General features: G+C 42.4%; 1 protein-coding gene across 23 annotated transcripts in view; it reads right to left on the reverse strand.

The window, feature by feature from the left end:
- THRB (thyroid hormone receptor beta) overlaps positions 1-25,994 on the reverse strand; it is a 169,323-nt gene extending 143,329 nt beyond the window's left edge. For 8 of the 23 annotated variants that reach the window (XM_030264982.4, XM_072925713.1, XM_072925702.1 and 5 more), the window contains exon 1: positions 12,977-13,116. The gene's annotated coding sequence lies outside the window, so the exon portion shown is untranslated. Of the gene's footprint in view, positions 1-12,976; positions 13,117-13,212; positions 13,707-25,860 lie in introns of those variants that run through there. The other 15 variants (XM_030264983.4, XM_072925722.1, XM_072925705.1 and 12 more) reach the window with 5 other exon arrangements.
- Between the last annotated feature and the right edge of the window lie 315 nt (positions 25,995-26,309).

Below are 26,309 nucleotides of genomic sequence, written 5' to 3' on the forward strand. Positions count from 1 at the left end.
TTAGGACTAATGCTCTTTATTTGCCATGCTACATTCTGAAAGTAAGGATATCAAGATATATTTGAAAATTTCATGAGGAACAAATCTAATGGGATCATTAGATTTCTTTGCACTGAAAAGCACTGAAGTTCTACCATGACACCTCTGTTCAAACCCAGGTAAGACCACCCCATTTTAGGGTGTGCTGCCCAGCTGGGGTACCAAGCAACTAGAGGAAAAAAAGCTGGTAATTCTGACATGGAGACTGGGGTGCTTTTCCCTCCTTTCTTCCCTGTCTACTTCTCACAGCATTGGTCTTGAAATGCAATCTCTTCTGCTGTGACCAACCTACAATCTTCATATACTTAGTCACAGTTGGATTTTTTTATTTAAATTAAATTTAACTTGTGATTTTAAATCACAAGTTTCACAAATGATGTTGTAACATTTTAAACAGTGTTTCTTTTGAGAAGAACCAAACAGCCATGAGATGGCCAACCACAGCATGGATCCCACAACCTACCCTGCAAGTTTTCTAAATTACAGACACACTTCTGAATTAGGGTCGCATATAACCTGCAATTCTGCAAGGTCCTCCTCCTTTTCTGGCTCAGTGGTGACTGTGAACATCACTGAAAAGACACCGAGTAGCTTTAGCTGCCAATGCTCCTAATAAGAGAGATGGCATTTCTTCCCTGACAATCCACAAACCTTAAAATACTACCAAAAAGAAAAGGAAAAGGAAGAAAAGATCAGTGTAATCAGAGCACTTCAACTAGAATAAAAACTCCTTAAGGGCACTTTAACTTCCAGTCTGAAGCTGAAAGGGAAAATTAAATAAAATCTAAAATGTCACACAGCGCTTATAAGATTGCATATGCTTACTTTAGGCAAATACCACTGAACCTTATTTTTGCTGTATCTTACTTTATATTATTCCATATGTTTAACTAAGGAAAAATATTACATTTAAATAAGGAAATACTTCAGTGTATTTTACTTCCTCCTTTCCATGATGGAAATGCCCCATATTCTCAATGTTGTTACAGTAGAGTTAAATTAGGTCAAAGGCATTTAGTGTTCAAAGCCAGGACATATCACTAATACCAAAAATGATCATGGAAGAGGGGGCTTCAGTAGCTGCCTGTCCCTCATTCTACCAAAGTTTTATCATTCTATAATGCACAGCTGCTGGTGCTTTACACAACTTAATTCCTATTGACCACTTCCAGAGTGGTAATACCATCACACACGAACCAAAGTCTAGTAAGTAAATTACCTTGTTAAAATTTTTAAAATCCTCACTTTTTGCAGTAACCTTTCACCAATACTTTCAGTCAATACAGACAAGGTCAGTAACAGATATATCAGATATATACAGATAGTATATATGTATATTTGCAGTCTTTTCTAGTTTAATTCTTGTTTCATACTCTATTATTTTTCAAAATCCTGCCTGAATTCTTTCCTGCTTAATCTCTTCTGGTTAGGAAAAAAGACTAAATAAGGAGCAGTACATAAAAGGGAATGCAGTGTTCTAGGACTGGGCTTGTATGAGCTACAGGAAAATGGTAGAAATGGTAGAGCTGGGATAGCTGTAGCATCACACCATGACCTCTGTTTACAGTCACAAATTACATCAGCATAGTGGCAGTGTTCTGAGTGAGCCTGCATTGCTTAATTTTCTCTCTTTTTATCATTACTGTGCCTGTCTTCACTTTATCAGTTCTACTAATTTCCTTCAATTTGATAACAGTCTAACCAAACACATACTTCTACACGTCCAAGCAGAAGACCCAATTTTACTGTCAACACAGCCAGATCAAAGCAGCTAACCTGTTGTGGAAACAGTAAGGCCAACACCCTAATAATGCCCCAATTTCTTCTGTTAACCAAAGAGACAGAATTATTTTTAATTAACAATGTGTAATTCAGCAGAAACCTAACTTGAACATAAGTGGTGAAAGAAAGTGAAATTCATTAACTCAAAAATACAATGCATTTACTCCCAGAAATTCAGCTACGGATCTACAAAATGTTCAGAAGATACAAAAATACGTGCTATGCTGCACATCCAGAGATAATAGGACAGTACAGTATCTTAATTGAGTAGGTTTTGCTCTACTTGTTGAATTACATAATGTTGATTAGAGGACATTAGCTTGGATTACAAAGAGAAGAGCATTAACTGCATCCAGTATCAATACCACTGGCTAACTGACATATAGGAGTATAAGGAGCCTTGAGTTTTCACAAACTTTCACCAAGTTTTTCACAAAGATATCAGTAAACATGAAATGAAACAATATTCAACAATTAGATTGCATATTATAACAGAAAAAGAAAAATAAAACAATAAAACAAAACCAAAACCCAAGGTAAGGTCTAAAGAATAATACGTAAGAGCATAGTATAAATTTAATCCCCAAATCAAGATATTAGACTTGCCATATAGACAGATGTAGATGTCTGGGTATACTGATTCCAAATTTAGCACTGAAGATAAAATTACTTCCATCTTAAAAACACCCTGTAAGTAGATAATTTTGCTCACAAAACCGTTGAGCTTTGGAAAACAGCAAGCTTGTATCACCTACCTTTATTTTTGCCTTTCTCAATTCTCCAGCCGTAATAGCCACTGAAGACAATCTCATTAAGTTTCATTTTGGAGTCCTGACCCCGATTTCAAACATTGCAAGAAGATATGCATTTATTTAACATATGTAATGCTGACCCAATTTTAAAAATCCTTGCTGGGATCATTGCTTTTTCTTTCTGACCTTTCCCTTCTGGGCACTACTTATAGTCATAATCTGCTTGTAATACTCACTGAGACTTTCACACGGAAATGAGGCAGTAATTCCACCCCTTTGATATTATTAAAAAGGTAGCTTGTTCACCACTGGGAACATCATTACAGAAAACACATCCAAGTAAACTAACAGTAAAGTACCACAAAGACTGCTGGCATCTGCTGGCTATAACTTAGTAGCTCAGATTTGCTATGCTGAGAGATCATAAAAGGTGTGACACCAGATAACATTTTTTCTTGCTCAAAATGCATCCTCCAAAAAAATGCAAAAAGCATGCAACAAACATGAATCCCCAATGATTATCCTCAATACAGATAAGATCAGCAAAAGTTAAGAGATTAAACTCTAATTTATGATCTGTCCTTCTGCTTTCCCCACTTTGTCATGCTCTCCATATGGGAAAACAGGTGAGGTCTTGAATTACTCATATGTAGCTCTATAGTTTTGCCCACACCCTTCTTCCTGTTACACCATCACCCAAGTGTTGTGAAACCTGGAGCTCCTAACAGAGATTGCAGATCTTAACTTCACACAGCAATAGGTAAAGCTCAGTCTTATTCTATCACATGCCTTGCAACATCTGCCAGGTTGAATCTCTCAGATTCTTCCTGACTGATGCTCTTTCTGAGTTTAAATATTTCTCCTCTTAAAGAAGAGAAAAACCCAACACTGAGGGTTCCACAATCCTAATTTGCAAATTGTTTCAAACTCTTTCAGATTAGATTACCTTCCAAAGCAGAGTAACGCCATACTACTCTCATGTCCCAAACACAGACCATCTTAGGACTGTGCAGGGCTCACAATGCCTTTGCTTCTTTCAGCTGCCCATGTTCACACAAATAGCTTTCACAGACACCAGGAGATCTTTGAAAATGTACGGGATGTTCCACCCATCCAGAGCTATTTAAAGGAGCAAGACCCAAAGAAATATTGACAAGATTAGGCATGATGCATAAGAAAGCACTTAACAAGAAAACATTAGAAAAGAAAATCAGTCTGTAGATTTGATCTTGTAGATCTGAGCTTCAGTGGTAAAGGTCTCCCATTACACAGTTTTCTTGCACCATCAAATAATTCAGCTGCAGACTTGTGATCATCAAAATGGACTACAGCTAGAGTTATACAGACACGTTTTAAAGAGGCTGAGGTCAAGTTGATTGGCTTGGAGTTGAACTTCACAAAAGAGTCCAAGCTTTTTGTCTTATTGCACACTATGTTTGCACAGCCAGCAAGCAATACCCTGTCAGCAATCCAATCCCCCTTTTTCTTCTCTCTCCACCATAAATTGCTGATAAACTTTCCTGTGAGTCCTAAGCTGAGGAAACAAACTATGTTAAAAATATTGAGAATTTTTTTTTTTTTCAGGAAAAATGCAGCCTGCACTGTTATTGTAAAACACAGGTCAAACTAATGTGAACTTATATTATTGGCATGAATTTCTAGCTGCCATTTGTGGATGAGCTCTATCTATGAGCAAAGGTAGAGATGTCTGGTACACACCTGGCTGCCAGCCAGTGTCCACACTGGTCCCCACAGGGCTGCCTCATAAGCAAGTGTAGCAGTAATGGGAAAGGGAAGATTGCTTGAGATCAGATTTTGTGGCTGGAGTTCTGCCACTTTCTTGCTTTCAGAACTTGGGCTTCTTGCTAGAGAGACAAGTAACCCTAGAAAGAGACTTCCGAAAATGCACTGGGAGCCAAAATGGACAGGAAAGTTTGAGGGAGAGGGGAGGGCAAAGGTTCACAGAGTAGTCTGCTTACATAAATTTGGCTCTTTACATTTACATTCGTATGAGCAAAGTATAATCAGAAAATTACTACTAAACAGCAGGCAAGTCCTGGCTCCTTTTTAATCCTATGATTCTTTCTATGGGATCAAAGGCAATGATCCTGAGAATTGGCCTCTTATGTGCAAAGGTGAGAGCATGAATTCTCTTTCTAAGTTTTAAGTAAGCTTATAACTCTAATCTGTGCATGGAAAATGCATTTATAGCACCTTTTAAAGTTACAGAGGCGTTTGAGTTGTTTGTGTAGACAGAAGCAATATGATTTGCTCTGTTAATTTGGTATAAAATTATAAATTTTTTTAACTCTCCTGAATTTATTATGGGCAAGCCTGGCAGACCAGCTTAATTTGAAATTGTGCTCTACACTTTCCATTGAATTAATCTACCTTAAATTATTTTGTATTTCACTCAGCTCTATCAAAGTGAACTGCAATTCTCTTTCAAAGCCTTTTCGGGAAGTTTCAGTCAAAGAATGCCTGAGGCTGGAGAGGACCTCTGCAGACTGTCCATTCTACCACCCTCCTCAATTAAGCAGGGTCACCTGCAGCAGGTTGCCCTGGACCATGTCCACCTGTTTTTTGCCAAGGATGGAGATGTCACAATGCCTCTGGGGAACCTGTACAAAGAGTCATGCTATTTCTGCAGAAGCAGCAAAGGAAATGTTTGGTTTTGGGCTTTTTTCTATATGCAAAATTTTAAATTCTTTTTCTTTCAACTACTTGTATTCTACTCCTTGGAAGAGATTCTGTAACTTGGCAGCAAAATCTTAAATTCTTTTTCTTTCAACTACTTGAATTCTATTCCTTGGAAGAGAACCTGTAACTTGGCAAGAAAGGACTTTATGACAAGGATGAATCCTGCTGTCCCAGTGAAAATAAAGGTCTAGTCAAAAAGGGAAAGTGAGGAAGAGGGTCTTGTCTAAGTTTATCAAACTTCACAAACCATTTCTTGTAGTATTTGGGGGAAAAAAAAGTTTCATCCAGATTCTGAAATTTACAAGCTATCAGGTATTTCAGATGTTAAAACATCTGAAAACAGAAGGGACCACACGCGATATATATATACATGTGGTTTTCCATGTACATGGTTCCATGCAAAAATGTGGCACTGAAGAGAGGCCAGTGCACAGACAAAGCAAGGAGACTCACCCATGTCACTGCAAGTAGGATAGAGAGATGAGGATGGCTAGCTCAGGGAACTGCTCTACAGAGACAGTATGACCAGAGTCCTTCCTCCCTTGGGAATTATAGAATCCAGCACTTTCTTTTCCCCAGGTCATGCTATTCCCATTCATGCCTAACCTCCAAGCACAGGAAACACTTCCCAAAACTAAGACAGTGCTTTGATATGAAGTCTGTTAAAGAGATAACAGCAGAAGATCCTTCTGCCTTGCAAAACACACTCCCACCATCCATCCACCCACTGGAAAGTCATGGCCAGAATGGCTGCAAGCGCATTCCTCGCATCCTACCGTGAGAGTGGCAGCAGGTGAGATTCATCTTCCCTGGGCAGAGGATGAAAGAACTCAGCATCCTAGGAGGCTTGACTATCAGAGGAGTCTCTGGGTTCTCCCAGAGTTCAATGCAAATGAAGACAGCTGCCATCAAGATGGTATCTTGTGCAACAACCTACTCTGGCAAGAAAGAAGGCTTCATGCATTTTGGAGCCTTCAGAGGCTATCACCATTTTTGTCCAAGTCTCACAGCATGGGTCAGTGCTCCCATACACAGCCCGAAGAACTGCCAGGTAGGGGTGACAAGGAGGGAGATGCCAAATGGCAGTGGAACTGGGGATAAAAAAAAACCCAAAGAACTCAATACTCAGTAATGCAAAAAGTTAAGACGGCTGAGGCACAACGGCAAGTGGGACTCCTGCCATTGGCTTGTCCCTTCTGGTGGCAAGAAGATCTTGTAAAAAAGAATCAGGCACATGGCAGCTGCCCTCAACATTGGCTAGATTCAGAACTGGAGAAACTGACAGGACATTCTAAGGGGAAAGAAGGTCAAGGATGTTATCTCCATGCATAAGACTCTTCCAAAAATGTAATGTCTCTAGCATCCCTCTTCTATTTCTGGCAAAGGAGAAAAGTGTGAGGTGTCTGAGGCATGGGACTAAGAGCAGGGGAAATAGGACAAGCAAGAAAAATAAAGAGAGCTAAACAGTTTGCAACTATTAAATACAAAGTTGGGTAATCAGGTTAGATACCTTCATGGTGCAGAGATGATTTTCAATTAAAATTCACAACCAGTGAAAAATTATTGTTGCACATGTGTAACTCACAGGCAAGGACCACATGCTCACACTATTCTACACAACCAACTGCATTCCCTGTGATCTGATCTCAAGTTTCCTGGTTTCAAATAAAGTTAAGAGGAGGTGTAGTTTTCAGGGATGACAATTATTACATAGGGCTAAACACCCTGAAAAGTGAAGCAATACCATCATTGAACCCTAAAGCTTAGTTTATCTGCATAGTATTCAAAAATGCCTGAATTAAAGCTGCATATCAGACTCTGGTATTTCTTCTCCTTTCTTTAATCTTAATAATCAGCAACTTTCACAGTTAAATAGTTGATCCAAGTCCTCTGGTCCAAGCTGTTCTATTCTGGTCACATAGAGAATTTCAATAAACTAAATCACTTCAGTAAGTCACATCAGCAAATCCAGCACAACACAAAATATATGCAGTTCAGCACTGCATAGGAAGTACTCTGTGTTCCAGACACAATTTTCTCTGTATTTTTAGAAATAAAATTATACTTTAATATTTAATTGAAGTAATTACTTTGCTTTAAAAACTAAATTTGTCACAAATACTCTGTCTTTTAGTGCCTATGTGTGTGGTCATTTATATTCTGGAATTACATGGATACAACCCTGTACAGACTCTTTCCTTGTTTATCTAACTGGATAATGCATTTCACCTTATCTTCTTTTAATGAGAAAAAATGCTGTATGGAAACTAAGACACGTAACTTATAAAAGAAGGCTCAAGATAAACCCTTCAATTTCCTGAAGGGAGGAACACAGTTATTTTAAGCCTTATACATAAATGCTACAGCTCATAATTATACTTTGAAACACCTTGCAGACAAACATGCTATATCTTTTTTAAAGATGTATGAAATATTAAAAATAAAACAGAGCCAGGGACAAGTTAATAAATCATGGGAATAAAACTATTTTAATGTAAAGCTAGAAAACAAAATAAAGTCACATTAAGACAATTCTACCTGTCAAAAATTGCAAGAAGGTAAGCAAATGAACCAGCAATGATTTTGTGCTAAAGGTCAGAGGAAAAAAACAATGCTAAAGATTAAATAGCTTAAATTTATTAGTGGTCACTCTTTCCACTACTAGGAAACCAACCAGCAGCAGCACTTCACACCTGCCAAAGTACAGCTGGGCTGGAGCATGTGGCAAGGAGCTGGCATAGCAGAATCAAGAGAAACAATGCAAAGTCATGAGTGGGAGGTGTAACAGGATACTAAAGAGGGCCAAGGTACAAGACCAAGTCAGGGAAAGAAAGATGTGAAGGTCTACAAATGAAAATATAAGAAAGGAAAAGGCCTACAGTTCAAGAACCTTGTACAGATGTAGATAATGACAGCAAACATGACACACAACTCAAGAAAGCCAACTTGCAATGGTAATGAAAACAGCTCTTCTTACCCACAGAAGTATATTTTTCTTGTGAATGTTTTGAAAATGGTTCATCCATATGCATGTCACTAAGATATCAGTTAGTGAGTAATTGTTCAGTGATCCAACTACTTCCATAGTTGACAGATACTTATAATTTTCTTCAAGGAGCTCCTTTATTTTCCTACACTACAGCTGTTGCAAAGCACATCTTACTGTCAAGCAACATTGGTGCTGTACCTGTGGCATGCAGTTCATGCCAAACAATTCCCATGAAGTATCCAAGAAGACACTTAAACATCAAAAATAAAAAAAAAAAATTAGCAAGTGAGCAGAATGTACTTCTGCCTGAGATAAAACAGTAATCATTGTGTATACGAACATACAAGTGATTTGGTTCTACATGTACCCAGAAGAAAAAAGACTTACACTTACTTTGACTCTAAATACACTTGATGAGACATTGATCTTCTTGCTCTGTTTTCTATCTTACTGTTAGACAGCTTGACAATCAGTCCTTTTATTTCTTCCAATGGAAAAACAGAACTCTAATTTATTGGGTTAGGTTCACCAGAGGACACAGAACAGTTCTGTAGTCTAGCATGACCACACCGCTTTCATGCATATAATCTAATTATAACATAAGAGTATTTTAGTTCATCAGTAAAAATTATTATAGCTTCTCTATATTTAAGACACTTGAGGATATAACGTGTTTTTTAAAACTGTGGTTTAATCTTTTATTCTTTCCTTAGTTCACTAGTTTCACAGGATATTTAATTTCTTATAAGCTAAAATGGGTAAGAGTAAAATGAGAATTTTTAAGGCCAAAGGCATTCAAAATGGAATACTCAGGTTAACTTTTGTATGTCAAGAAAACCATTTTATTTGCTTTCAATTCACTCCTCTCTAGCTGCAGGCTTACATGCACTTTGGCAGTGTGACCATAAACTGAAAAAGTTAACAGTAACAACTTTTCCAACCAGTCTTTTTAATTGCATTCTCCCCCTACCATGACCATATTTAAATTAAGTAGTCGAGATGAATAGTGGAAACAATCTCATTCACGTGTTGTGAATTAAATGAGAGAAACAACTTATGCAAGACTCAATAACTTTATTCAGAATGTCCTCTTGTACCACATACAACCGATGGAATAACAAAGAATTAAAGGAATACAATTGTTTAATCTTTACACAGAAATTTATAGTCTGCCCTTGATTTTAATGATGAAGGCTCTCATAACACATGCATTGTTTGTTTAGTTATCCCTGTACAATACATAAAATCTTATCTCATCCCTAAGAAGGGAGATTATTTCTCTACTGCACCATTAATGAAAAGTTTAAAAAATGCCAGCAGCAGTACTGCCACACTAGTGGCCACGTGAGTTATTCTGCTAGCTTTTTTGATGGGATAAATTAAGCCAAGGAGTTCCTTGGACTACGACTTCCTCACCCACCCAGAGGCATTTCTTCAGTTAAGCAAATAGAAGGAAAGCACCTTGGTGACTTGGCAGAATTCTGCTGTCATACACCTGAAGAGTTACCAAACAGCTTTTATTTACTTACTTAAATGGGACCATGCAGGAGAGAATCTAGGACTACATACATAGCCATTTCTGATATTTGGAATGAAAGGAACAAAGACGACCTGTAGAAATATCAGGAAAATCCTTCCTGATTGATCCTTTGACCCCTTCTGACAGAGAATTCACACATTTAGATCCTGGCCATAATCTCTGCAAACCCATGGCATGGATGCTGCTCCCTCAGTTACTGCAGGTGGGTGGAGAATGCCCCAGCACTATCTCCACCTTTCCTCCAGAGGCCAGATTCTAATGTGTTCTGGAAATCCCACAGGAAAAAGGACAAGAGGGAGAAAAGATGCAGCTCTGCACTGCTACCCTGCACCTTCCAGTACAGCTCTGCTTTCTGCCATGACAGCCAACTCTCATTTAAGAGCAAATTAGTTGGGCTGGCAAAATTAGCACTTTCCAAGTCGTAGAAGGAAATCCAAGGCATGAGGGCTCACAGTAATTGCGCTTCTCCTGCCTTTCCTCATCTCAGGTATTTACCTGAGCTTCTTTCACATGCATGTCTCTTTTGCCTTCTTCAACTTTTAGAAACAAGCAAACCCCAAATCAGTAAATCAGAATATGATGGTGGAGATATAATGAGCTCCAGAATTTCCTTTTCCAAGGAGCCAAAATTCCTGGTCTCACCCTTCCGGTGGCAAATGAGATTCTTGCTGGAGGACGTCCTGCCTCAAATCAGGTGAGTTTTTTTGAGGTTTCATCCCTTGACTCCCTTCCAAATGGAATCAAATTTCAATACAGGCTACACTAGATAATAAACTCTGACAAACTTCCATGATTTAAGTTTAGCAGTCCTTCTCCTCCCTGCTTTCTCTTGGCTGGGTTTTTACATATAGCCAACGGGAAAAAACATGCTCATCATCAACAACAGGGAAGCCAGGAGAGGATATATGCCTACCACAGGTATGTGTTATTCTGCAAGCTTCTTCACAGATCACCAGTATCTGTTATCACTAACAACTTTCTCCCCTTCACATTTGCAAGAAAAAAAAAAAAAAAAAAAAAGGCAGCAAACAACCATATAGTGGACAAGGGAAGTACAACATGGTCATCAGAGAAAGCATGTCTTATGACTTCAGATGTCCCACTACTGCAAGGTCTTTGAAAAATACCTGAAGAAATCTGTCTTCAGTGTAAGGAGCCTTCAGCAAAAGCACTTTCAATTTTTCCAAGATCACCCATATCATCCTCACATAATAGGAGATTATCAGATAATAAAATTAATGCTGTAGCATGTAAGACAGCAAATAAAAATACCACCACTTTCTACTAAGCAAAAGAACATTCTCACAAAGAGACAACACACAAAAAAAAATTGACTTTACATAGTGACGTGGATATGCAAAGAATTTCAAAAGGACTGAACAATTTGTAGTAGCCATGATGTGCTCAACACCAGCTCATACAACACTTTATCCAAAACCAGTAAAAATCAATGGCAGATTTTCCATCAACTCGTAACAGACTTTGGTTTGAGCCCTTTCAGTTCTGAAATCAGAGTCCACAGAGTTAAAAGCAGATAAAAACCACAGCTAAATCCTGTGTTTCCACCATGGAGCCATAAGACATTTGAATTTCCATCCAGCAGCAGCACTCTTGGTTTCACAACTGGTACGTCAGGACTAGATTATTCCATCATTAGCAAGTAACAATGGAACACACCAGCTCATCCAAAGGTCACCAATTCAAATAAACTGGAAGAAGGCTGAGACTAATTTAAGGGCCCTGGGACTAATATGAAGGGTAATTTCATGCCAGTTGGCAGAAAAGAAAAGAAGCCTTGTCAGGAAGGAAGTAGGCATACACAGTTTCACAAAACTTTTGTTATTGTACCTTGAACAGCTGTCCTATAAGAAAGTGAAGAGCTATACTTTCCAGTGATTTCCTCCAGCTTCTTCACTTTAAAAATGGCTATACATTCAGATAACGGTGATATTTAGAGTTCAAAGTAAGGGAGAGAACTCAAGCCTCTCTGCGAGGCAATGCAACTCCATTGATTATGGTAAAATCTCCTGAAAATTACCTTGTTATTACATAAATTTCTTGTAAAAGAGCAAACTCTTTGCTCTGTTGTTTTGGTTTTTCTTCTCAAATGTTTATTCAGAAGGGAAAACAGAAACCACAAAATCTAGAAAATTGTCTCAACACACAAGTAGTACTGAACTGTAAAAGGAAAACAAACCATTTCTTATAAAAATATCTGGTCTATCAATTATGCAAGCATATATTTATGACAGACTAAGTTTTGTAAATAAACGCTAAATATGTTACTATAACTAGCAGATGGCTCAGTTCGAATGCACAAATTTTGTGTTAAAAGACTAAACGGAACACGGCTTATACTGTAGAAAAAAATGTCCCGTTTGCCTTCCTGGTCATTAATTACAGCATTTTTAACCTGCGTTTTGCCTTCCTCCATCCGGATCACAGAGGGGTAAACAAGGTTTCGGGGGACCACGGGGCTATGGGGCTCCTATCACTCACCAGAACAGGTGCGATTCTTCCTTCCTACCGGCACCTGGCTGACAATTTTGCCTTTTCCTTTTTACTCGTACGCTGCCTGATCAATCCACCCACTACAAACCTTCCTCGTCTATATTCAGTTAACAATTAACACATTTGGCTCTTTAACTTCGCGGATTTCTGTCGCTCTTGTCGCCGCCGCTTTAGAAAGTCAAATAGAAAACTTCAATGGATAAACTCTTAACGGGAAAATACCACCTATGCTGCAAACATAAATAAATCAGGAAGCGCCGGCAGCCGCACACGCCGCCGCTCCCCCGGCCCGGCCCCGCCGCCCCCCGCGGTGATGAATACCGGCGGTGCCGCGGCTCCCTCCCTGCCCTCCCCGCCGGGCCGTGCCGCCGCTCGCCCCCTGCCACCCCCGGATGCTGCGGGCGGGCGGGCGGCGCCCCGACGGGCCGGCGGAGCTCTGTCCCCGGCAGCGTTTGCGCGCCGCTGCCGCCGCTCTTCGCACCGGTGACGGCTAAATATAGTGAGCGGCCGGGGACCGCGGCTCGGCTCCCCCGCGCTCGCCCCGCGGTTCCCCGGGGGCGCTCCGGGACGCCAACCTGCGGGGCCGGCACCCCCTGCTCGCCCACGCCCGCGGCCAGGCGCGCTGCCCGCCGAGCGGCAGCCCGGGTGACCCGCGGCACTTACCGGCGGAGCGCAGCGGCGCGCTGCCCCGCGCACTCGCCGCACGCCCGGGCGCGGTGCGGTGCGGTGCGCTGCCTCTCGCCGCGTCCCTCCCGCCAGCCGCCGTCTGGCTGCGGACGTGACCTGGATTCCCCTCGCCTGCGCCGCCGCCTCCCGCGGGGCCGCGCACACGCCGCGCCGCGCTGCGCCCCCCCGGCCCGGCCCGGCCCGGCTCCGCCCGCCCCGCCGCCACCGCTCACCTCCGGCCGCGGCGACCCGACCCGCCTCGCCGCGCCGCCCCGCCGCCCCGAGCGACGCGCGGCGGAGCGGAGCCCAGCGCCGCGTTACGCAACGCGCCCCGCGGCCCCTCCGCGCCGCGGAGAGGGTCGCCGGTAGGCGGGCGTGGGGCGGAGGGAAACCGCGGCGGAGCCGGAGCCGAAACCGCCCCCGGCGGCCACTTGTAGCGCCGCTGGAGCCGGGTTCCGGGGCGCCGCCAGTGACCGCTTCGCCCCGGGGGCTCGGGCGGAGAGGTGCGGGCGCGGCGAGCGGCTGCGGGCGGCCGGGGAGCTGCTGCGCGGGGACCGCGGCGCTTTTCTACTTCGAGTATTAAAATCCCGTGGCCGCGGTCGTCCTGTCAGAAGGGCACGGGCACGGGAGAGGAGGAGGATTCCCCGTGGTCTGAGGCCGAAGGCAGCGGCCCCCACTTCACAACTGTGCCGCGCCTCAGCCTCTGGAGTGGGCAGCCAGAGCAGCCGCGGCACTGCGCAAACACGAAGTTAAAGGGCTTGTTGATGGCACGTCGTGCATCCGGCTGGATTGTCCCGCTCTTGACTCGCATGCATTTCCCATGGGCTTTGACAGGCGCAGCCTGCTGCGACGCCTCTGTCCCAAGGGTGCGGGCAGCCTCGGTGGCTGCCGGCAGCTGACAGTCCCCTCCCTGCAGGGATGCCCGGTGAGGGCTCTCCTCTTGCCCCCACATCTCTGAACTTGGGGAACCAAGGGGTCAGGGTGTGAGACAGCTGCTGACAGCTGATCCGTGCAGGAGTCAGGAACGAGGTGGCTGTAACCAGCACACAGGCTCTGACAGGAAAATTAAGACTGATGGGCCTCTGGGCTACAAAACTTTGGTAAATTTGGTCTCGGAAACATGATCACCCCACGTCAGGCCAGCACAAATGCTGCTCCTTGCTCTTAGCAAGGCAAGCAGGTCTGGGAGGCTGTAGGTTTCCTGGCCTTCAGTCACGCTCAGAAGAATATTCTCAGAAAAAGATGACAGTGCATCCCCACCACCCATCTCTAATTCATGAGGCAGGGAAAGCAAGGAAGAAGTACCCAGAGTCTCATTAGCAGCTATCAGCTTGAGCGAGTAAGATGGCGTCTGAAGTAACAGGCGTGAAAGCAATAGCTACTTGAAAGAATAAGATCAGTTTGTTTTTCCTTAAGGAATTACAGGAATATTAAAGCCTCCTTGCAGTTATAAATCATTTAATGCAAATCATTTAATCCAAACAGAATTTTTACAGGCTCATGAGGCTCACTCATTTTGCCAAGAGTGAGTCATGTACAAATAAAATGAAACCAACAAAGAAAAGAGCTCTCATACCATGTGTATGTGGGTGATCCTTTGAAAAAACTTGTAATTATTTTTTTAACTCTACCACAGCCAGGAAGACAGGTTTGTAAAGCAAGAGCAAACCTTGATAGCTGTAGCCCATCCACATGCACTTCTTCCTGCACTCAGAAAGTAACACAACAGGTCCCTTGTCAGGTTAACGACAGCAGTGTATCAGGAGTCCCTCAAACCATATTTCAAACTCAGTTGTGTGCTGACATACGAAGGCAGCAAAAGACTTTTTGAAAAAATGAAAATAATGTTAAGTGATTAATACTTAGCAAAAGATTGCAGTAGGCAGTTAATCCATCACTTACGGGTTAGTTAAGGACTTGAGTTAGACTTCATTCTTCACTCCCCATGTCATAAATATGTGCTGCTAAACACAGAGCACAGCATAAGCCACTGGGGTGGTGATGATGCACTACTCTGAAATGACTAAAATGCAGGGACACAAAGCCATGTGACAGAATAGGAGCCTTAAAATGTGTCATCATCCCCATCGAATGCAATGACACAGAACACCATTCACTGATGGCAAGAGCAAGTATTTGTGGATACTGGAGAGGTATGGCTTCCTCCCATAGTCTGATGCCAATTCCCTGCATCTTTTGGAATAGATATGTCAAAGTATTTCAAAGTGTTCCTCTAGGCACCTTCTTTGCATGAGGACAGATGCTCCTGGGTCCTCACATGACCACAGTTTCCCTTCTATCTGCTTAGGCAGAAAATGATACTTGCACATGAACTGTAAGTCCCCAGATTTGGGAAATCTAGGACCCTAAGCCTTCCGTGACTTTCTCTATCGATGGCCCTCCCAGTGCCTGAAACACCACTTCTGTATGGCAAAAGGAAAGGTCTTGTAGTTCTCTTCGATTTTCAGGGATGTGCTGTGACTACCATGCATTCACATAAATGCTTTTCTCATTCATGGAATAAGGGTTCAGTCCAACTGCAGGACATGTCAAAGAGCCTCTGAAACCCTGCAATATCTGTGCTGCCTGAACTGGAGCGGGCACTAAAGAGGGAGGGAGGAGCAGAGGGAGGCAGCCTATAGCTTGCTCCAGGACAGTAACTACAGCATTTTCCTCCTCTCTGAGAAGCAAAGTTCAGGTCTTGTACAGGTACAATTTCCCACTGCATCAGTTATGCACAGCCTGTGACTTTGTTCACAAATGCAGGAGCCAGAAACTTTCCTTCAATCAAAAAGTGACCTAACATTGACCTCATCAAATGCCTGATAGCTGGTCCAGGAATGCCTGGACCGTGGTCCAGCTCTGAGATGAGCTGGAAGAGAACCTGTACACCTTTCAGGGCATAAGGCTCTTGTCAGTGAAACCATATTCTTTGTTTTGCATTTTAACACAACAACTTAACTTGGTACCTCGGTGGATTTCAGCTTTTTATCCTTTATTGCTCTCAATTTACTTTTCCTCCTAAGTAATTTTTGTCTGGCTTTCACACCTCAGGGCTGGGCAGGCAGGGGAGAGCTTTAGTTGCTTTGGGCTCTCTAATGGAAATGGACATTGTGCATCTGATATGAGCGACCAGATTTCCTTGTTACTGGTTTGCTTGTTTTGCTCTACAGATCTTTGATTTTAGAGTGTTTTTTCAGCACATCAGTTCTGATACAAATGACTTTGCATTTTTCTCAGAAGTACTACACACCTCACCTGTTCCATTTTTAATTTGTTTGTACACAAGCAGGCAGAGCATAGGCAATGAAACATGAGCTAAGCTGAATCACTTGACCACCTAGCACACATTATCTGGTGGACACGGGACCCTCTAATCACTTTCTGAATGAGGCAAGACATACGGGTTTTATTTGCAATTTCCCAGGCCTCTTACTTCCTGAGTACTGCAGTGCATGAGGACACGGTGATTAAAGATGAAAACATGCACAGTAAAGCAGTTTAAAAATTGCTCCAGTCTGCTGATTAAATGAAAACTTTGCCTTTTGACAGACAAAGAGAATCCAAAACATTTTGTTTTAAAAGTGTTAAAAGGAATGTGAAAATCAGGAAGCATACATGCCCTTTTCATTTTTAGACTACCAGGAGTGAGTCAGCACAGCAGGAAAGCATCCTGTGTGAGTCCCTCTTTAAATGATGGATAAGCAGTGCTTAAACACGCAACAAAACTGATGGACAGTACTTGACTACAATGACTTTAGATTAATTTCCATTTATTATTAATGCTAACTGGTGCCAATCTTCTCTAAATGCCATGAAACACTTCAAAACACTTTGGTGTTAACTGAAGGTATTTGACCAATATCCTCTAGTCTTTGTCTGGGGCAAATATCCATTTCCTGAAAAAGAAAATGGAAAATAAACCAGTAGTGCTATATACTCTTTCTTTTCCTCTTCATTTTGCATTTTCCAATACAGTTTAATATATGTCTGTTTAAGAGATTTCTGGGGAATATAAAAATAACCTAATGTAATAATACGTATATATTTATACATAGATCCAGTTCCATCCTACCACCAGAATTCAAGGGGAACCAGAGCAGATGTGTGAGAACAGAAGAGAAATGAATGAAAATTGAGACAAATAGGAAAGAAAAATAAATAACAAGAAGGAAAGCAAAAGAAAGAGAAACAAATCTGGAGGCACATTCTAACCTCCAATACACAGTTCATATCCATTTTCGATCTGTCATGAAAAAACACAGCAGGGAGATTTTTTTCAAGTTATGCAGGGTTGCACATGACACAGAAAATTAGTGCTCAGTCCACAAAACCAAATGAACACAGGCAAAAAAAATCTGAACTGAAAGAAAACAGTAAGATTAAATTATTATCAAAAAAATATTTTTAAGATCTGTGTTTCTAAATTGCAGCAAGAAAGTAGTGGGAAAAAGAGGTCTCAGCTCTCCTAGACAGAAGCCAGCTTCCAGACTAAACAGGAATTTGTGTATGTTCTCCTTTTTATTGCAAAAACTATTTTACTAAAAAAGGCTATTTGGACTGTTATCAAAGGATGATGTGGAGGTTCAGGAAAGTTCAAAACAGATCAGACAATTTATGGTCGACATGTCCATCAATGGCCAATAAACATGATGATGCAATCCAGTGAAATTTCTGGTTTAGGAAATTCCCATATCTTCTGACTGCCAGAAGTTAGGAACTCCTACACTTTTTCTATTTCTTCCAGTCTTTTTGCAAGCATCCTCTGCTCATCAGCCAAGGGCAACTGGGCTAGATGGGTACTGGAGTAAACAAAACCAGTAATTCACTCTTCTTATTCTCCAAACAGATCATCAAGACCATTCTTGTCCTAGTGCGATCTGTGATTATTTTTTTAATGAGTTATGGCTCCAAATTTCATTATAGTGGACCTAGATTGGATTTTCCTAAAATATGTATCAGAAGAAACTTCACATTAACAAATTAATATTAATGCAACAAGTAGATGACAAATGACAAGTTTCAGTAGCTCAGATCTGTAATTTTATCATCATACCAACTGGGATGGTCAAGGAGCACAATAGTAAGGACAGCCCATCAGGCAAGAAGAAATAGCATTTAACTGGCCTGCAGAAGAGCCTCTAGTTTAAGTGGTTGTGGCAGCACCAAAGGCTTGCCACACGGTTCCCATTCAGCAGTGGACAAGGGACATCTCTTTTGAGAAGAAACAAATGAAGAGTGAACATAGCTGGGAGAGAAGGAGTGGGAAGATGTGTAGAGGTCCTATTGAAACCAGGTCCCTTTTCCCAAACCGCAGTGGTTTCAGCTAAAAGATTGGGGTTTGGAAAGGCTCCTTCAGTTGGAGTAATTATAACTGGGTTACTCTGAGGCAAAGCTAAAACACACTGGGAAGAGTCTTGATTTTGGAGGCCTGACAGAAGCAAGAGTTTTGCAAGTTCTCTCATTCCTAATCCAAGACCATATGGAGTTCAACTACCAGGTGGGTGGGTGTATTAATTGAGGGATCGTGCAGCTTGTCCTATTCTAAACCAACTTGTTCTTCGTAAGCAATCATTCCTATGGAAAAGAGAGCAAGAAACATAGACATGCTGGGAAACAACCTCCACCTTAGAGTAAAAATAACAAAATCTAGGAATTGAGATTCCACCTTTCTACTAAGTTCAGAACAGAAGGTAGAAGCCTGCTATCTCTACTCTGGAGAAGGTGAGGTCATCTACTCATTTCAGTAAGTAAAAACATGTGAAATAATGCTCTATAATCTTCCCATTCATTCTTCACTCTTGCTTTAGCAGCATTTTGCTAAGCTTTATTTTAGCAGGCCCAACGCATGCAACAAATGAGATCACCATCTTCATCCTGAATCCATTCATAGCTGAATTTCTGGAAGATTTTGGAGATATGCACACAGTTTTCATGGAAGTATTTTGGTTCCTAAATTCTCTTGAGAGAACTGGAACAGAAATATTACTCTAGTGCTAGAAACAATGCTATAATGGATAGCACTATAATTCTATTAGTTTAGAATGGGTTGCCATTTTTTGCCCCAAGTGTAGCGCATGGTGTAGCATATATACCTGCTCAGTGTAATATGCAGTGCTGGTAGATTTTCAACAGTCATATTTCAGTAAATGCCAAATTAAACTCAATTTGCCTGACATAGAAGAGGAAAGTGTCATCTGAGTGTGATTATGGGATTCATGTTGTGATATTTATGCTAATAGTGCCTGCAAAAGAAGCAGTTCCTTCCTCTAGAAAGCCTGATCTGTCAGAAATCCCAGAAGGTACTTTGGAGGCCAGCCTGAAAAATCTCTCTGTAGGAAGGAAGAAGAAGGAAGGAAGAGTCCCACTTTAGTCAAAACTCTGGCTTTTCAAGTGACCTTCAAGCACTGCAGCAGAGTGGCAGTGTTACCTGGTGTACATAAAGCTTTGCAGAGGGAAATGCCTCAGTAAAAGCTCTTGCTTGACTTCTAAAGAGTAAATATAGCAACTCATGGCATAGCTATGCATAGCATAGCATAGCAGCGCTACACTTTTTTTTAGATACCCGGTCAGCTGAAACCCAATACCATGAAGATTAAAAACTTACTTATGACCCAAATACAATAAGAAGTAGTATGGAAACACCTACAGGTCCTTCCTGATGCGCTCAGACCCATGGCTATGAACTCCTGAAACAAATTAGAAACTGGCACTACCGTAATAGCTGGGTATCTCCTTTCCTGTAGGACACATCTGAATGAGTAAAACATGAACAAACAAGCAATGGATAAGACAGATAAGCTGCTAATTCCAACATGCAGAAACCTCCTGCTTGTTAACTTATCCACCCTAGTCAGTCCTCTGACTGTAGAAAAAACAATCCACCAAATCTATACTTGTGTACCAGGCAAACAAACAAATTACAAATGCATGGAGACAGGCTGAACCACTTGCATGTTGCTTTTAAATTATCTTTATGAAAATGAGAACTTGGGGAGGAGCTGGTATGATCAGAAACTGATGATGGCATACATTAACAGCTTTTCCTTCCTCCAAATATATCGCTTCATGTCTTTAAATTCACTAGGTCTTCAGACACACCAAGAGCAGTTACACATTCTTTCTAAAGACATTTAGAAAGCTGCTACTTTAACTTCAAGCACAGATCCTTAGAACATCTATAATATCTCAAAACACCACATATTTTAAAAACATCACTATAAATGAACTTAAATCTATACAACCTGGCCGGACTAAAGGAGAACAAAATGTGCACACATAAAGTACACATTATTTCTAAAGACATTTAGAAAGCTGCTACTTTAACTTCAAGCACTGTGAAAAGGAAATAAACATTTCAGGAAATCTTACCTGTTTAACCCACTTTTTAATAGTCTAATGATTTTTTAAAAGCAACAATTTGAATTTTGCCAAAAGTATCACTACAAATCAGAATTAAAGTGCTTCCCCACCCTGATTACAGAATTACTGAAATAACATAATAATAACCTGAAGGGGGGAAATTATCTCAAAAAGCCCTATGCCTTTACTGCTCATTATAGCACCATTTTTCCTCATTCAGTATTGAAAATATCCATTAATAAAATAGAATTCATTGGTTTTATAACAATTCTGGTACAAAAATCTTATTTTTGAACCTCTAATTGATCCTCCAAATGAGCTTTATTAATAATTGATGGAAAACTGGCAAAATTCTACCCTGTACTTTGGCAAACTTTCCAAACGTCCAATTAGGTCAAATCAAGAAAGTCCCAGAAACCAATTACAGCAGCACTTCTAAGCCAAAAAATCTCATTGTACTCTGAAACAACTGCAACATTATAGAAAACAATAAACCAAAACAAAAACCAAAACCCGTCAGTGCTGCTGTGGTTATGCACCTGAATTACCACCCCCATAGAAACGTGCCAAACAGCCACTCCTTGAACTACATCAATTAATGATATTTGCTCACAAATTTTATTTATCAGTGCCATAAATGTCACCAAGCAGTTTGCTACAAGGAACAGTGCCAGCCAGCTCCTTAATCTGTCAAGCGAACACTTGCTCCCCTTCAGCATTTTTATGTACATCTCATCCCCAGTGCTCTAATTGCACGTGCATACAACATCTCCACCTTTTTTATGAGTTTCGTGTGTTCTGTATCTCACCTGCATGCTTGTACATTAACAGCTATGTTGACAATGTGATAAAAATAATCTTGGCGGCAAGAACAAGAGCAACCTTTATCTAACTTCTCAAGAATGTGATCTTTGCTTCGGCAGAACTTCTGCACATACAGCCCTATGATGCTGGTGGGCTGTTTGAGGTGTGTTTTGCTGCCAATCCTAATCCCACCACCCACAGTTAAGAATTAATTAGTTTTTGAAGATGCCAAAGGGAGGCAAAACAACCAAAAATAGCATTTTAATTAACTGCAAACAATAATTAAGATTTTGCGTTATGCATGTGTATATTTCTGGATTTACTGCATGACTCTGTACCTTATGAGATTATCCATCTAAATCCCAGAGGACTGGGCATATCTTAGATCCTTAGAACATCTATAATATCTCAAGACATCACATATTTTAAAAAATCACTATAAATGAACTTAAATCTATACAACCTGGCCGGACTAAAAGAGAACAAAATGTGCACACATAAAGTAAGTAGAGTCTGAGTTTCCAGTTCTAGATGTATGCCTTCCTGTTCTGCATTTCATAACACGGTGGTCCCTATTTTACCATACTTAATTATTTAGGTGGTTATTTATTTATTTATTTACTTATTTACAGTCCCCTTTTACTTTTTTATCAACCTGTCATTATCCCAACAAAATTAGGAAGGCAGTGTTATATGACATATTTTTGCCAAAGTCATAGAAGTTATTTACAACATTTTCCACTCCAATGGTCTTTAATTGCAATGCTGAGACTCAGAACCCTTTAAAAGTCTTCCTGTGTATTTTAGTTACTCAGTTTTCTTTGTCATTTGATCTTCCACTGGCTAGTTCACAAACAGGATCTCAGCAGTTTATCTCAACGCCAAGTATTACATTCCCTCGACTCGTGCCTAACGCGGTTACGTGTCATTCAGAAATCAAACCTCTTAACAAAAATCTCCTTACCTTCACCAGCAGGACAGGTAAAGTTCCTGTAGTTTTACTTTACCATATTTTTGATCAAGGTTCACCGCCAGGACCTAGTCATACAGAAGAGAGTCAAGGGCTTCTCTTGTGCCTCTCTCTGAAGTAACCATGTGGCCTTTGTGTTCTGTTGTTTTCCAAAAACAGCTAGACTCAACCTCCTCACATATATTAACTATGGCTAAAACCTTAATTCACCAAGGAAGAGGACAGAACTCATAGTACCATTTATATAATGCAGCCCCAATATCTTGTTTGAATTATAGCCACTATATGTCAGACAAGTGCAACATTTTAGCTAATACGTTGAAAATTTGTGCGGATCTTTTTCTTCCTCCCATTATTGGTTTATTAAACCATTAATATAAAAAACAGGAAATGTTTGGAAGATCCTGCATATTTCTACCTGTGTTTCAGCCTAAGTTCCATAGGTTCCTTAAGTTTCATAGGTTCCATGTGTTCTGCACATTTTGTTCAACTTGTAGGGACAGAACTAATTAGGAATGATATTATTGTTTTCCCCTCCATAGCACATTTTTTTAAATGCAAATGGACTAATTGTAACAGAAGTGTTAAGAATTTCATAAAAACAGTAAAATAAAACTGGTCCATATTCAGAAAGCCAAGGTCAGAAAGCTAAATGTAAAGTTTGTGTCAGAATGTACCCTAATGTAAAATATCTTTTGTTAGAATGACTGCCATTATTTATGACTGATTGCAAATGGGGCTAAATTGTTTTATTGATCTGGAAAGGTCAGGATTTTACTGGTTTTTCTCTAATTTTATTTATGGAATGCCTTTTCCTTAGCTGTCTATATTCTTGTAACTACACCACGTTCTTATATTTTCCTTCTACAAAAGCTTTCCTTCCTTTTCATTCATGGTTTGGTTTGGGGTTTTTTTTCTGTTATGGTGTCAAACACCCCATTAAAAATGCTACATTTCCTTTGGGTAGATGAAGTAATTAGTTGCCCCTTTTCATTACATAAAATATTGGTCTGTCATGGCCTAGAAAGCCCAGCTTGGTACAGGATAGCTATTAGGCTGTTCCTGGTCTGCAGGACATCCTGTAACGTAACTTACCTCATAGTTGTGTGCATGCTGCTGTACAAGAGTGGCTGAACCTCAGCCCTTATCACAGTTGCCCCTTATAGCTGGTAACACTTTCCAGGAAATCACCTCACAATCTATTGTCTTTCAGGTGTGTATAAAATCTGTATTTTCTGTAAGTAGCTTTGGTTTACAATGTCCCATAAGGGAGTTTTGAGTCTACCTCCTTAGCTTTCTTGGCCTTGCTTCTGACATCCCCCTGTCATTGCAGATACGCCATCCTATATCAGCTGTTCTCCTGTTTAGTCCTTTTTCTGGAAGTGCAGCCCATAGTACATTCAAGAATTTCTTAGGTTTCTCCAGAGTATCTTCATGTGCCAAGAAGATAAAACAGTAAATTCTCAGGGTCTGGGGTTCTAGCTTTATCTGCCATCCACGTAGCAAAAGGAGCTCACAATTCCCTAGGACAGCAGTGTGGCATCCTTCCCTCCCATATAAAATTCTCCAGAAATGCCTGTAGCAGTTCAGCTATCTACTTATGCTCTGTTTCCTACTGACTATTCCTAATCCTTTTCCACAATTTTTCTGCAAGCTGCCTCTCTGGTTTTATCTTACTCGGGTTGATCTCCAGATTGTGACAATTTGTGTGATGAAAACTAATGTAATTTATCTCCAGCATTTCAGCTCCTTCTGAGTAATACTATCCCATGTCCTTTTTGTTCATTTCTATTAAGCTAGTCACTTTACTTCAATATTACTTTCTAAAATGTTTGTGTTACCTGGAACACATTAGTTTATTTTTAATAGGATGTTTCCATAATTTTCAAGGACATTTTGATTTAACTTTTTTCCCTGGCCCTTTCTTTCTCAAAATGTTTCCATTGCTGCTTTTTCCATGAAAACAAAGTATTGTTGTATTAACAGGTTCCCTTTCTTTCTGCTAGGCCTCATTTTTTAAGAGATTTCCTTTTTAAATCTGAGACAATATGTCTTTCTTCATTTCCCTAATAAATCCTGGTACCGTTTCCCAAGCCTTTTTTTCCTAACAATGCCTTCTCATTTATTCTGTTCAAGTTTTATCTCAACTGCTCACTATAAATTTATATTAAATCTGTCTATTTTCAGTTTATGTTTATTGATTCAATGAAAAAAGGCCAAGACTTTATGCTTTTGCAGCCAAGCATTCTGTTGTGCTTTAAATTCTTAAGCAAGTCTTACCACTTTTGGCAACTTTGCCTGCGTAGATTGACTCTGTGAACTTTTTTTTTAAATGATACACAGTATCTCTCTGTTTTCCTTTACCACTGGTTTAGGGCCTCAGTATCCTGAAGTATTTTCTTTCAGGTATACTTTCGGGGAGCGGGGGGGGGGGAGGCAGGGGGGAAGAAAAAACTTTAAGGTGAGAAAGAACTGTGATTTGATTCTCGAATACATTCTGCAAGTGCTTGCTTTTTGTTGAGGCTCTTTCCTCTTTTCACTGCCTCCTGATTGCCCCAGGGCACAACTGCTCCGTGCTGCATGACCTGCGGCGGCAGCGCTCACTTCGCTCCGTGTTTTGCCACTGTTTTGGTGAAACAAAGTCCTACACCTAATGGAAGAATATAGTGCTACGACAAACATGCAAGACAGAGAGCCAGGACATGCACTCTGTTCTCCTCAGCTCTGCCACCTGTTGCTGCAGGACATAAGTTACTCCATATTCCATTTTCCACATAATATTGTGTGTTAGTTTGTTTACATCACTCCCCCATCCCACAGAGCACCCTATGCAACTCTGGTTTTTTGCATGAGGGGTATTGGCTTCACTCGAGTAGGAGGCCTGTAGCATCCATTAAGAAAAAAAAAAAAAAACAAAAACAAAAAGCCAGTTGGCTCATGATCCTTTGCAGTCACAAGTACGATTAGCAAACAGCCTTACTACATTCGCAGAGAGGTTCTTACAGCTTGTTTCGATTTGTCAGCTGGTCACAGAGTGCAGTCTGGAATGATAACACACGGCCGCTGCCATCTGTGACCGAACTCCCCAGGGCTTCCCAGCCATCTCCCATGCTGCCATCCCAGCTGAGCTCAGCGCTCCCACACGCGCCGCGCAGGGAGAGCGCCTGAATTCCCTATGGAGCAGCCCGGCCCCTCCTGTGGGGTCTGAGCAGTTCCCAGGGGTGGAATGAATTCTGCAGAAGCAGCAAACACGACGTAGCCCTTCCTGGAGCCTATTTTCTTCCCGTGTAGCCAGTAAATACGTCTGGCAAAACGCAGGGCCGGGGGACACGCAGCAGCTGATGCTGCCCTTGCAGCTCCAGCCCGGTCCTCGCCGGCGCGGGGAGCCCGGGGCCGGGAGGGGAGCCCGGCAGGTCTGGGAAGGGCAGGGAGCGGCATCGCCCGGTCGGCGGCACACCGGGGCCTCCCCGCCCCGGCGGCAGGCCGGGCCCGGGCTGCGGGGGCGGCCGGCGGCGCCGCTCCCGCCCGGCGCCTCTCCATCCCCGCCGGTGCGCGGCCGCCCGGCCCAGCGCCGGCACCGGAGCGCGGCCCGGACCCCCGCCCGGCCCGCCTGCGGAACCCCCGCTCGGGCTTCCCGCCCCACACGCCGGCCCGGGGGAGTCCCCACGGCCCCGTCCCTTCGGCCGGCAGGGAAAGCGTGCGGGGCGGCCCCCGGGGGAGCGGGGAGGGACGCGGCGAGTCTCACCTGCCACAGGCGAGCGCCGAGCGGGAGGCGCCGGGGCGGCTGCGGCGCTTCCTGCGGCGGGAGGCGGGCGCTGTCCCCGGGTGACCCCGCGGGGGGGCGGCTGCGGGACGCGGGGCCGGGGGGCCGGGGGGGCCGGGCGGGCGGGCGGCTCTCCCTGCTGAGGGAGGCGGCCGGGAGAGGAGCGGGGCGGGAGCGGCAGCGCCGGGGCCGAGCGGCGCGGCGGGCGGGGGCAGCCGCGGAGCTGCGCGCCGGGATGGCGCGGGGCGCTGGGCACAGCGCAGGATCCCGGAGCGCCTCACGCCTCTCCTGAGAGCTTCTGCCGGCTCGGCCGGGGACGGGACCTGCAGCGTCCCTGTCGCTCGGCGGAGGGAGTCCCACCGCCCCGCGCCAGCTCTCCGCGGGAATGCACCCTTTCTGCACCGCCAGAGCTGCCGGCGAACGAACTGTGT

The sequence above is a fragment of the Taeniopygia guttata genome, chromosome 2 (assembly GCF_048771995.1).
Source record: "Taeniopygia guttata chromosome 2, bTaeGut7.mat, whole genome shotgun sequence".
NCBI lineage: Eukaryota > Metazoa > Chordata > Aves > Passeriformes > Estrildidae > Taeniopygia > Taeniopygia guttata.